Source organism: Amblyomma maculatum, chromosome 9 (assembly GCF_055883805.1).
Source record: "Amblyomma maculatum isolate TAMU_Amacu chromosome 9, ASM5588380v1, whole genome shotgun sequence".
Classification (NCBI taxonomy): domain Eukaryota; kingdom Metazoa; phylum Arthropoda; class Arachnida; order Ixodida; family Ixodidae; genus Amblyomma; species Amblyomma maculatum.
In genome coordinates, this window is record NC_139352.1 from 58,081,112 (window position 1) to 58,095,818 (window position 14,707).

Consider the following 14,707-nt stretch of genomic DNA (forward strand, 5'->3'; position numbering starts at 1 on the left):
GGCACCAACTGACCAATGGTGTGACCTAGGGGCGCCCGCCATTTTGGGTGTCTCCACGTGCCATAGGATAGTGTGGACGTCATTTTGGATTGCTAGGATGTCGAGCCACCATAGTGAACACTTTTCCGGATTTAGAAAAATTTCTAGTTTAAGCCCTTATCAGTGACGTGATACATTCGCAATCTTTACTATGGAGCCCCCTACACACTCGCAGAAGTCGCCTAACGTGAGGAGAGCTTGCGGTCTTATATATACAGGTTCAACTATCCTTGAGCAAGTTTCACGAGCGTTTAATTTGCCAACTGCTGCAGCCGCAGTCGAAGCTGTCGCTTCGATCTCAGCTCGCTTGCATTTGCATCGCGGTTCTATAGTCTCGGCAGCCTGTGTGAAACTGCTGCGAGCTTTTTCTGTAGTGAGATGCCGTATATGTATGGCATATTTGCCCATCGTAAATGAAGATGCGGCACAGATAGAGCTTGATAAACAGGACGGTGTTCAGTTCACAGCGAGAAAGTGCTTTGCAGTTCGAATTTGATGAAGGCAACGATGATTACTGCCCAGTGCGGGAGTGCGTAGCAGAGTTACACGTTGTGCGAGCTGCTGCAGCGATAGCATGGCCCTCGTACATGGTTAAGACGATGAAGCAAACAATGTTTGCTGCATAGCGCGACTGTTCGAGATAGCAATTGCACTGTTCATTGATCATCAAGATCGGGCATGGGGGAGTAACAATATTCTAAACTTTTATCCAGTCATAATTTCCGACTCATAGCATAAATAATCAACCCTGTAGATTACACTTAAAGTTTGACTATATCTTGACAGATGAGTAATCAGTTGTTGCTGCCTAGTTGTTGCTACCTACTACCTAGACCAATCTCACCATGTTTCTGATCACGTACCTGTATTTGCTCACGCTACTTAGGCTGACTGCACAGCAAGAGTGTCTGGTCATTTTCTTCTGAAATAATTACAAATAAACTAGTTGACTCTATACTCAGCTATCTGATTTCCTGTTTAGAACAATATATAAATTCAAGTTATGAAAATGAGGTTCGCAAGCATTTTCTTTTAATCTTGGCGCAGATTTAAAATGTTCCAATTCTTCACATAACTACCACAATTATCTGAATTTACGCAAAGCAGTGACACCTGCTGAACTAGGTAGGGAAATAGATGTGCAACATGGGCTGTCGTGGGAGAAAAGGAACCGCGACACAAACAGGTCGAAGACGAGAAGTGGACAGGACGAGCGGTAACTAACAATAGAGGTGTACTGGAAGACACTCGTAATAGAAAAAGGGGGGTCTGCGCGTCACATGGACGAAAAAAAGGTAAAGGAAGAAGTTAACAAGCAAAGATGTCTGCCGTCGAAGGTAAGCGAGATAACCACGTGCACACAACAGAAAAGCGCAAAACCGCAGGCGTGGCAGGTTGATTAAAAACCGGGTCTCTTTATCTAAAAGAGCAACACAAGATTCAGTTGTTAACTACCGCTCGTCCTGTCCACTTTACGTCTTCGTCCTGTTTGTGTCGTGGTTCCTTTTCTCCCACAACTATGTCGAACCAACTGGCCCAAAATGTCCCCCTGTCGAACATACACTGAAGTAGAAATATTAGAAACTTATGATCGTGGCCTCAAAAGCTTGATGTTAACAGTAAAAAATAAATTACATTCAACTGAAAGCACATTAAAATTTAATCTCTATTTCCGACGAAGTGACAAACACAATCAAAACTATCTGCAACAGTAATGCTATGAAAGGAAATCTATCCAAAGAAGTCACAGAAGAGAGATGTCAAGCATCCTATTGATGTCATCGTACTGGTTCCACACAGACTAGATTCCAGAGTCAGTTTATGCTGAACAATAAAGCAACACACTGGCGCTTGACTCCGCTATGTTATCGTACTCTATTTAATGCTTCGCCAGCTATGAATAAACGTTTATGAAAACGAAAGCGATATTTTGTAAGTACATTAATTCTACTCACAAATAGACACCGGTAAAGTTAGCTTCGTAACCAGGTTTTTCTTAAAAATATTTGAAAAGAGCAGCCAGTTTTTTTACTCTGAGCACACTGCCAAGCCATTTTCCTCTAATCTTCTCTTGGCTCAAAATGATAGCTGTTTCGAGTTTGGATGGTTACCACGTACCAACACATGTTGAATGGATTCGGTGCGTGTGACGATAATAAGACGATTGGCTGCTCTTGTGCGAATAAGTTCCCTATCAAAGCTGCTGCTATTCCTGTTTTTTTTTTCTTTTTTTGCTAGCTTTGCTGTCCTTCAGAAACATGCAGTGTAAAATGTTTGCTTTTCTTGTCGAATGAAACTTTTTTCTTTTCTTGATTGGTGCTTCACTCTGAAGGATACTAACACTATTTTCTGAGAAATTCTTATCCCTGTCATCTAGGCCATACTTTTGCTCGTTCTGCCACAGCGAAGTTTTTTCATATTTCGAGAACGACAGATGGGTAGAATCCTTCGATGCAATGAATATTAAACTCCAAGGATCGAAGCTTCGAAGCTTCTTTCTTGCGTTTCTCTTCGCGCCTTTGGTTGACTCCTGGCTCCGAACTCTAAACGTATTATCTATGAGCACACACACACAATTATAACAAGCTTATCTTGAAACAGACTGTAAATAAGCTATGTATAGTTGACGTAATAAATTATTCACCGCAGTAACCATAGCAGTGCTGATGTCTCTGGCTTCTCTGCTTCTGTAATTTATAGTCTATTATACTGAAAGTAAGTTTTTCGATTTGATGAAAAACAATTCAATCAATCAATTAACGTTTTATTTCCAAGCAGAAATACACATAAAGTTATGCTGGTCAATCTAAGCACGCAGTGCTTGTGAGATGACCAGGTAGCCAATGTTGCATGTTTTACAGGAAATAAATTATTGCAAATTCAGAAACAATTCATCAACAAGGGAAGGAAAAATCACGCACACACGAACACGACAATCACACCAAGTTTCTCAATACAGGCAAAGAAAAAAAAATGAAAGCCGTGTGAAAAACTCACAATACAATACAAAGATAAATACCATTTCCTTATGTTTTTCTGCATTTTAATCCGTGATTTTGCTCTATACAGTGTTTCTCTTAGTTCATTAACCTTTTCCGGTACGTAATAATTTCTGGCTTTTTTTTCCAAAGTTAGTGAATACCCTCGGTTTAATGTATCTCTCAGTTTTCCGCAATGATACATCTTTTTTTACTAATGTCTTAAATGCGTTTGGATAGTAATAGCGGGTCAGCACAGCATAATTGAATAGCTCGTGTACAGGAAGTATTTCTAGCATGCGGTATTTTTCTTCCGTCCCTGCTTGTTCCCATTCTTTTCAATAGGTTATGCTGTTGACAATTCTTCTAACTACACAGTGAATAGTTTTTTTTTTTTTTGTAATCAGAACGTGTACCATATAAAGTGATACCGTATGCAATTGCTGATTTGGCTAAATACACAGTTCTTCTAATGATGACAGCACTTTTTCCTCGTAGGCAATACATCATTGCCGCAACAGCCCAAGCTTTCCGCGAACGTATGCGACATAATTGTTCCAGAAAAATTCTGGTCAAATAAGGTTCCTAAATACTTAACAACTGGCTCAGAACTGTAGTGGGTGGCAAAAGCATATGTTACAATTAGAGGTATGCAAATATATGTTCCTATTTCACACAATCGTCTTATAAGGATTCCTGAAACACATCAGTTTCGTTTTTTTGGTGTTTATGAAAACTGCATTCTGTGAGAATCACTCTACGATCGCTGACATGTCCTCTTGAAAACTGATGTCTCGTGTGAACATCATGAATTTCAAGCGCAGTTGTAGTCTCATCAGCGTACTGAAAATATTTTGACTTCAGGGCTAGCAGGCCGTGATCAAAAACATGTATGTTAAATAGTGTTGGGCCTAGTGTGCTTCCTTGCCGCACACCAAACTTCAATATATGGAGTTCACTGCAGCTGTCCTCTATTTTTACGCACTGCAGCTGGTCAGAAATATAATTGAGAAAAAATTGATAAAAGCGTCATCTGAAACCTAGTTTCACTAGCTTCTTTAGCAATACAGTATGGTCTACCGCGTCAAATGACTTTGTTAAGTCTAGGAATAGAGCTAAACCTGCATTATTGTATTCTATTGCGGTGCTTACATAATCAGAATTCTTCCAGCAATAAAGTTGTGTTTTTATATTTTGTGAACCCGTATTGGGGGGGGGGGGGGGGCGCCGTGTCATTCAGGGAATACTTTTCGCAAAACGACAGCATTAAAGACTCGATATACTTTTCCAACATGTGTGAAAGTGCTGGTAATATCGCGATCGGTCCGTAGTTTGCACAGTCATTTCTCTTACCATTTTTGTAAACTGGCCTCACAATTGAAATCTTCAACTCCTTAGGCATTATACCTGTCTCAAATATCTCGTTCAGTATCTTTAGGAACACCTGTTTGATTGTATCGAAGTTCGAGTATAAATCTCGAGTGCGAATTTTATCAAATCCTGGTTTCCTGCTTTTCCTTTCCTTTTCCTGCTTCTTATTATAACCCCCAAATCCCCTTCCGACATCTCTGGGAAATATGCAAAGTGCGCGCATGCGCGTTTCGGCTCATATTCGAACTGTTGGTCGCCCTGCGTTGCTCTCAGCTTCTCCGCTGCAGCGATAATAAAAGTTACATTAAGCTTATCACACAGCTTCTGAGAGTTTTCTGTTAGAAAATTTCGTTTGGCAGCATCATCGACACAACCTCATTTGGTTCTGCCCATGAATTCATTCGCTATAGCCCAAGTTTTTTTTCATGTCATTTTTGCTGCATGCATCATGTACTGTAGAAGAACGGCTGATTGGGCGCAACAAAGACGAGACAGATGATCTGTTCTTCTAAAAAATCAGTTGTCAGTTCTGCGCCGTCGTTGTCCACTTCTCCTCTTTGTCTCGTCTTTGTTTCGCACTTATGTTACTGTCCATCATGCATCATGTATTTTCTTTTTTCTGGCCTTAACTTTGTTGTCACTGCGTTTCGTAATATTCAAAATTCCGCTCAGTATTTTTCACTGCCAGGTTCCTTTCTGCATTTTGGCCATGCTCTGTCTTTTTGAAAGCACAACTCAACAATTTCACGCGTAATCAATTTTTGTTTAGGGCTCCTTTGCTTAATCACTACGATTTTAGTAGATTTTGCATGTATAGTCTTGAAAGTTTCGATAAGCTTGGAGTACAAGCTCACATGGTCTAAAACTAAAAGTGCATTCCCGTCAGTGTCCCTGATGTACTTGTCAACTTTTTGGTTTATTTATAATCTGTTTATTTATTTTAGTACCACAGTCCACATTGCCCTTATAACTACGAGAGTCGGAAAGTAATTACCAGCTAGTTCGACCACAATTACACTGCTTGTGTAACACTGCTTTTTCGCTCGGATGACAATGTGATCAAACATGACTTTGTTATCTTCGAGCCTAAGTATTCTTCTTTTGTGCACCCGATAATTACATTTAGGAGTCCATATTCTGGTAGTAAATAAGGTAGTCTGTCACAACTTTCTTTGATACGTTCATTGTGTCGATATTTAGATCCTCAACCAATGTAAGCTGCTGCTCATTCATTTACTTTTTTAACAGACAATTTAGCTCATCTAAAAACAGATCTTTTGTTCATGCTTGGTGGTCTGTACATCGCACATATGGTGTACATAAAGTCTATTTTACTTATGGTGACAAGAATTGCTTGTGCATAATTGAATGTTGTCCTGATCTTATGAACCACCCAGTTCTTTTACATATATGAGCATTCTTCAACCATTTCGAGTTGCCCTGTACAAAGAAATTTGAGAGTACTTAGTCAGCGTATACCTCCTCAGCCTACTTTCATCCAGATTGATCTCTATAATCCCTATTACGTCAATGTTCACGAGCCTCGTGTGTAAATACGCTCACAACTGCTTCCACATCTTTTTTATGCTCCGCACAGTTACATGTAATTGTGATTATGTTCATCGTGCGTTTTGGTGCACGGGTTACTCGAGAAGAAGTGAAGTGCGGCCGCGTGAGGGGCGTGCCAGGGTGCAGGGTTTGTTCGAGGCAGGAGGACGGGACGGACGTTCCTGGCGTTTGAACTTATCATTCTGGGCCATGCGGGATAGGCTGGCTCGCCAGCACCGGCCGGGCACTTGGTCCGGGGTCTGCAGCCACACAGAACTTCGCCATCCTACGAACTCCCGGGGCATCTCGAATGGACCATCAAGCCTGACCGCCGCACTTGGACCACCGCACTTGTGCCGCTACACTGGTGCCGTTGCAGTACTCGGCGTGACCCACCGCAGTACCTAGTACCGAGCACTGGGACGAGGGGCGTAGTCCGCCGCGCGATCGGGTACTCGGACGCCTCGGCGTGAACAGGGCCCGCGTCATACCCCGGCCACCGGTCTCTATCGCCTCAAGCGACTTCGAGCATCGTCGGAATCCCCTGCACCGGTGTCGAGTCCACGACCGGACTAAACAGAAGTAGGACCTATGTTTGGACATGTCTCATTAGACATTAAGCTAGGCTGTATGCGTGTGTGATTCATGATACGTTAATGATCAAGAAAAGAAAAGTGTGCGCGTGTCCCTGAATCTGATATGATACCTACCCACAGCTCTTGAACGGACCTGGGTCCATAACATAACATCACAGTATTAAAGCAAGGTCTGCTTTTGTCTTATTTTCAGCTGTGGTTTTTGAAACGTGAAGATTTCAGTCGCACAAAGATTCGAATGCAGCGATCTAAGACATTCTTGCCGTCATTCTCAGTATAAATATTGATCACATTCATGCCTTCCGCTTTACGAGCCATGATCTGGCCGTTTCGCGTCAGATAAACTTATATCACAGTTCTTTGCCGAGCTTTCTGCCCTTCCAAAATAGCTCTTTTTGTGTTTTTTGGGAAATTTTCGTTCGCGAAAATGTTTCATTTCGAAGGGTATGTTTCTCTGTAAGTAACAGGTCACTTGTTTTCCGCTTTGTAAACCTCGCAATTATAGGTGCTATTCTATCTTTCTTTACCCTTCACCTGTGTACAGCTTCCACTGAGTGTTTCTCAGGCTCCGGAAGGTCAAGCTTGCTGCTAAGGTCCACCAAGACCTGGTACAGATACTGATCCTCTGTTTCTAGTACACCATGTATTTCAATATTTTTCTGTCTCGAGTGCTGCTCAACATTTTTACCTGAGTTTTGTGATTTTATTGTCTTTTTCTTTCATGTTTTGTACCAGTTCTTCTGAGATTTTCTTGAATTCAGTAATTTCACTCCGCGGCTCATTTACCCTTGCCAGAAGCTCTTCAAACTTCGCTGCCAGAAAATCTGTCTATGTCTCAATAGCGTTTGTAGTGTTGCTTTGCTTGGCTACCTTTTTTTCGAGATTTCCAAGCCTACCTAAGACTTCTTATCACTTATGGTTTAGGTCACCGATCAGCACAGCCAAAGAGCTCTCAGGACTGGCGTCGGATAAGGCATCCCTTGTATCCCCTAATGCATTACTGTTGTCTGAACCAGTTTCATTATCATTGTCTTCACTTTAGCGCGTATTACCCTCCCAAGCCTTGATATCGCCCTGATTCATTTTCTTCAAATCCTTTTTGTACACGCCAGAACATTTACCAGTATGGTACCACATCTTGCACTTATTGCAAAACAAATGTTGCTCATCTTTTTCAATGCCCCCAGAACATGTTTTATAATATTCGTCACATATGTCACACACTTCCACGATCATTGCATGATCATTACAGTGAACAAGTAGTGTCCATTATAATTAATCGTTTCCACTAGATTGCACCACGCAAACACATACGTCCACACGCCTGTGCGGTACTTCATTTTCCCCTGACACGAAAACACTTTTATACCGCAAAGAAAAGATTTGAAAACTAATTCTCGCATCCATACACAAACACACATATAATGCACTGTGCGATGATTTATTTCAGTCTGTATCAAAGTTGATCCGCCATATATCTCCTCCTTTCTGTTTTAAATAGGCCTTATACATCTAGTTGACACGCTGTCTACTATCGTATTTTGTGGAGCAGTTTTTTGCGGCCGAGTACCATATAACCAACTCTTACAATAGCAGTCATTGATTATTATTAAAAACCATTTCACCCAGTTGAAACCTGTGCAGTCATACAGGCATTGCAAAATTAGGGCATAGACAAGCCGTATGGGAGAGTACAGGAAGATATCTTTGTGTCTGCACAGCAACCATTGTTGGGCATAAAAAAAGTACATAATTTCTATAAAGAAAAGTTTTGAGCAGGAGATGCGATTTCTCCAGTACTATTCACAAAGTGCTTAGAGGAGGTATTCAGACTTGGTACACGAAAGGTTCAATGACATGCAGAAATCACTGAAAACATAGATATCACTCACCCCTGCCACACGGCAGATTTATTGTCATTCCCATCAAATGACATTCATTTAAAGTAATGTTTGCTGCAACACGAGAAGATATGACATTCGATGAAAACGACTTATCAAATGATTTTGAGCTACGGATTCGAGTGCGATCAATGAGGAACTGTATTATCCCGACACCAGAGACTCGATGAGAGCTAAAACGTAGAAGAACGCGGGGGATGGCGGCGATAACTGAACATTATTCATATCAGTACTTTTTACTAATATCCGCAGCATTGATCATAAGCGATATGAACTAAACAGCCTAATCAATGACTGCAACGCAGACATAATTGCACTCACCAAAACCTGGTTAAGCGAGAAAGTATCAAACATTATTTTTGCGACAAGAAATATGCCGTTTATCGTGATGATCGCACCAACAGATCCGATGAAGGAGTATCACTGGCCGCTAACCAGTGTTTCCAAGTTTTTAACATTGCTGTCGCTATAGAAATAGTCTGTTTGGTGTTGAATTACTCTTAATGTTAAAAAGGTTACTGCAGGCGTTTGCTACCGATCCCCATCTAGTTCAAGCTCATTTACTGATAGCCTACACGACTGCTTTGAAGAAGTACTTTGCCGATATCGCCCCAAGTACATGGTGCTCATGGGTGACTTCAATTTTCCCAACACAATTTGGTCTACTACATACCCAGTTTCTGATCCATATTCTGCTGATTCTAATAATTGCATTACGTTTTGCTCAAATTTTAACTTTGCATAAAAAGTTTCTTTGCCAACACGTCACAGCAACTACATCATCGCTTCTAGATCTTGCACTAAAGTCATTAGGAGAAATGGAATCGCCGTTAATACACTTACCTGGTTTAAGTGATCATGATGTGTTATATTTCACTCTCGCTTTGCCGAAGTCCAACTCACAGCCCCGAAGACAATTTAAAGTTATCAAAGACTACATCAGAGCAGATTTTGACACGAATAACCCCGAACTTATTTACGTACTTTCTTGGAGCCATTCCAAGAACAATCACTGGAAAATAATTGGCACATGTTCAAGAGAAAAGTTTCAATCTTATTAACCTTTATATTCCTAGTAGGCGGGTTTATTCCTGGTACAGCCGCTTTCTGAACCGCCTCTTTAACAAAAAGAAATGCCATTTTCGCAAAGCTAAACGCTTTTTGGAACCTGCACATTGGCGAACTTTTGAATCAGCTGCTCAAACATATTATAAAACACTGAAACCTACTAAATTCTTGTTCTGCCATTCGACCCTTCCAAGTTTTCTAAAAGCTAATCCCGAGCGCTTCTAGAACATTTTGAAAGAAAACAAAAATCTAACTGTATCAATTTTAACACCAAATGGAAAATACCCGATAACCTATGCGCTAGTACGCTTAACAACGTATACATACAAGCGTTTTCACCTTCACCAATTTTCATTTCACCCCCACTTGTTCAACCTACTAAATTACAGTGGTATGGAGCCAATCCTATTCCATTCCACAGGCATGAAAACAATTATCGATGAACCAAAATCGAAGTCTGCCTGTGGAGTTGACGGAATTGACGTAAATTTCTTAAGAACACTTGTGAATACATACTCGAATGCATTTTTACAGTCTTATTTCCAGCAAACACTACCACATGATTGAAAGACAGGCAAAATCATGCCAATTCATAAGTCAGGAGATGTCCATAATCTATTGAGCTATCGGCCCATATCGCTCACATCAGTGCCATGCAAATATTGGAGCACATTATTTTTACACAATTGGTAAACAATCTTGAATGTAATTATTTTTTCATTATTTCATAACACGAATTCTGTATCTTTTTTTGCGATACTCAGCTACTTTTCCTTTAATAACAGCGTGCACACTTACATGGACTTAGGATAAGTAACTCAATGCATTTCCTTACACTTTGCCAAAGCTGTTGATAAAGTTAACCAAAGCTTACTTTTAAGCTTAGCATGCTTAACATTGAACCGAACGTACTTGATTAAATTTCTGCATTCCTTACTTCACGTGTTCAGTTTGTAGCTAATAATGGTACTAAATCGCCGTCAACAACTGTAAACTCCGGAGTTCCTCAAAAGTCACTGTTTGGTCTATTACTATTTCTTATTTATATCAATAATCTCTCAAATCACAATTATTCTCAAATTTGTTTATTTGTAGATGATTGCGTAATTTTTCGTAAACTAACCAACAACTCAGATGCCATATCCCTTCAAGCTGACATAAATTTTATATCTGATTGGTGTAACACATGGAGCATGCAACTTACCATAAGCAAACGTAAGGCTATGAGAATTTCTCATCTAACGCAGAGTGTTCTAACTATTTTCTCAACAACACTGTTTTAAAACTCGTAACGTCATACAGTTATCTTGGTGTCACCATAACAAGAAATCTGTACTGGAAAAACACATTGAAAACTTAAAGGCCAAAGCTAACAGTGCATTAGGTTACCTAACAAACTTTTTGGGCGCACCATCATCCTTAAGCTGCTTTTGTACAAAACCTATGTTCGTTCGCAGTTGGAATACGCGTCGTCAGTTTGGGTCCATACCACACCACACTAATCGATAAACTGGAAGCTGTGAAAAATCGTTCAGTTCGTTTTATTTTCAACAGCTACCACAGAACAACCAATTTAACACAAATGTAAACAGCTTTAAACTTATCACTACTATCAACGAGAAGAAAGATATCTCGCTTATGTTTATTTCATAAAATTTACAACCAGAGCCCTGCTCTTTGCGCAATCTGCATCCAGCCAGCTCATTTCATTTCATCTCGCCGCCATCACGCGCACAAGGTCAGCATACTACGCTGCCAAGCATGAACACTAGTAATTTTTTATTCAGACAGCCAACGACTGGAATGACCTACCTTCAACCTGCGCATCCAAAAAAGACAAAGCACATTTCAAAAATGCGATAACTAACGTGTTAGTCTAGTGTTTAACCTAATCTTGTTTTCCTTTATCTAGTCTGATTTTTTTTTTCGTCCTTTGCCGCCTAAATGTTATTTTGCTTACTGTTCTCATTGTTTACTCTCATTTTGTAGATGTTGCCCCTCCCCTCTGAAATGTACACTGAAAGTATTGAAAGCTGTAACTCCCTGCCCGGCGAAATTCGCTCATTTGCATTTTCCCAATAATTGGCTGTCGCTGAATCTTGTATCTTGTAAGAGTGTAATTTTGCATTTATGCATACATAAAGGTATAAACTCAACTGCGTACCTTATATCTCCAGTCCTGCGTAGTCCCTGAGGGGCTGCAATATGTACAAATAAATTAAATAAATCAACCCCCTTATGCTGTTGAGTAGACTTTAGTGTCATGTGTGCTACCGGGAAAAAACATGTCTGGACCGCATGTCTAGCGATTTTGTACTAGAAGCATTATGTAAAGAAATCGTCACCCTATTTATCTAGCACACTTGAAAAGACTAAATTCCAACTTTCACATCGACAGGTATACAGCCGGAGACTACTAGGTGATATGAAAGTTATGCGCTTTGTTTGCAGTTTGCATGGTCCACGGGCGTTTATCCCCGATAATACATATCTTAGTACGGTGCACGTCTCCGACACGCGAATAAAATCAACGCTCCATGAAACACACTTATACCCCTGTAACACGGGCAAGTTTAGTGACACTGTCACGAAGTGCACTTACATAATAAAAATGACAATTATGGTCCTCGCTGTAACACGGCAAAACCAAGTGTCCTCTTGAAATGACGGCAGTGCCGAAAAGGGTCTACAGCCCTGTGCGAAAATTGATTTATTTTCACATTGAAATTCAATTTTGTTGCAAGCCCAATTACCCCAAGCTAATATGCAGAGTTTATTTTTGCATCTGAGTACATGGTGTTGATTAAACATGCATCGCGATGTCGCACGGGCATATATAGCTTGACCTCGCTTTCGCTAACGTGCATGGTTACTGCCCTTTACATGCAAAAACGACTTCGTTTATGTTATATAGTTACGCTACTAACCGCAGTCATCTCGAATCTTGCTCTGCGTCTTCATTTTGCATCGCTGACCGAGAAAATGCTGGTAGCGCCTATACATAGAGCTGGGTCACCGGTGTTCGAGCGCGAAAAGTGCACGAGCTGTCCGATTCAGATCATCTTGCATTTTCACACGAAATCATGTCCGATGGCTTTTCTATGCAGGCTAAACTGTTCAGCGGCGCAGCACCCACGTACGGCAGCATCGTCACGTCTTCACAGCATTCGCTTGGCATGGCACTGTACATAACGTCGCATCACGAACGTAGACGAGAACTTCGCAGCCATCACAGCACCGGATGCTGCCACTTCCGCTGTAGTGCCGCCCGTGAGCGCCCGTGGCCGGAAGAGCGCGGTGCAAGTAGAGCTTAGCCGTGCGCTCCTCTATGTTCGTCGCTATAGCCTATATTTTGTTTCGCATCGAAGTATCAGCGGGCGGCGCTTTCTTGCTGGCCAGCTTAAAAGGATATATGGCTCATTCGTGGCGCTGCCTTATTGTCAATCTTACTGTCTGTTGATAATAAGAAAAAGGTGGGAATCAGTTTACAATGACTTAGGAGTGGAGCTATCTTATACTTGTCCAAGCTGACAGGGTGAGCTGCGCCGCGCCGCTGGTGGCGATGGCTATAAAGTTGTGAGCAGAAATTTGCTTGTATCGCAGCTATTACTCCTACTAGCAATTCTGTACGGGTCAGCGATCCCCAAGAAGGATTCATTGTTGACATTGTTTACTCCAGGGTTGATTATCTACGAAAAAAACCAATTCTCGTACACCTTTTTGACGCCGGTGACAGCAGGGCCGGATGCGTCGTAAAGGTGCTGGCTTGTCGTTGGCGGCTTGCTGGTGGAAAAGCGGTGCTACCTCCGGATGGTACTTGAGCTAAATGTTGCCGTGTAGGGTGACGACATTCTAGAGATTAAGTTGCAGATAACTACAACTCCATTGATGCTGCTTAAGATACCGCATACCATCGAAGTGCAGCAGCAGCAGCAGCAGCAGCAGCAAACGAACGCCTTTGCCTTAGCGCAAGCACTGACAGCGAGGGTAGCTATTCAAGTGGTGCAGCTTAAGCCTCGTTCCCAATGAAAGGAATGCTCATAAAATTAGGAAAGAAATTCCGAAACATTGCACTTCTCAAAGTAATATATGGATGCCCTGCTGTTGAGGCTACACTGTTCCCGGAGGGACAAAGCATAGTGAGTTCGCCAAACTCACTTCGCGCCGGTTGTGTTCAGCAGCAAGTATCGTTAATGTTCATCGTGTGACACGTTGCGAATGGCACTAAACGCGACTGTTACTCGTTGAAAGTGACACAAAACGTGCTTGTCTGACAGGGGTATTAGTTGAGTGCAGCAACTTAGTGGCATTAAAATGTAAAAGTCCATTGCCGTTGACAAAAATAAAACGATCTGTGTCCTTTCTTTCTCTCTTTTCGTGTACTTGGCGTACTTGAAAGACAACAGCTCTTGATTTGCAGATTCGGGCGATGAGCACTGGGTGAACCACGCTGGCAAAAGTGCTTAAAGCGAAGGCCTTTTTGTTTCATTAGTGCCATCAACTGACTGTTTTGACATAGCTTGTTCTCAGATGACACGCTCTGTCAATTAACCAGCATACCTGACACATGGGCAAGACCCGTTACTATTGCCACAGGTTCAGCTCTCATTTTAAAGTGAAACATACTCCTGCACAGGTCAATAAACATCATCATCTTTATCAAGTTCCTACTGCAACACGCTTTCTCTCTGTGCAGTGGAAATCGTCGTTTTCATGAAGTTACATCTGCGCAGCTGCTTCATTTAACCTACGTAAATACGCATACACATACGCCATCTGGGCAAATGCCAGAGCGGTCTGAGAGCGTATTGTCGAGCGAATCATTAGGCGCTTTGACAGAAATGAAACCAAAAATGAGGCGCGTAAGTTTCGCAACAGAAGCAGAGACGCTCAGGCGTTATTTCTCAATTCTAGGCTCTGCAATGCTATCATGTCGTTTTTTTTTATCACGAGCAATAGAGACTTCATGATCAAAATAGATTGCTGCGGCGTAGCTCGGTTAGGCCCCGTTGTGCAAGGGAAAGCTTTGTTATGTTTCATTATGCTGTTTTGCTATGCATGCTTAGACTCATATAAGCCTGAGCCTGGTTTAGACAGCGGACGTTCGATTAAGCATGGTCGGACACAGATTGCCGGGATTCATCTCCTCCACGGCTGTATGCCAACGTCAACAATATTCAGCCGAAGCACTGTTTCCAGCGCGAGA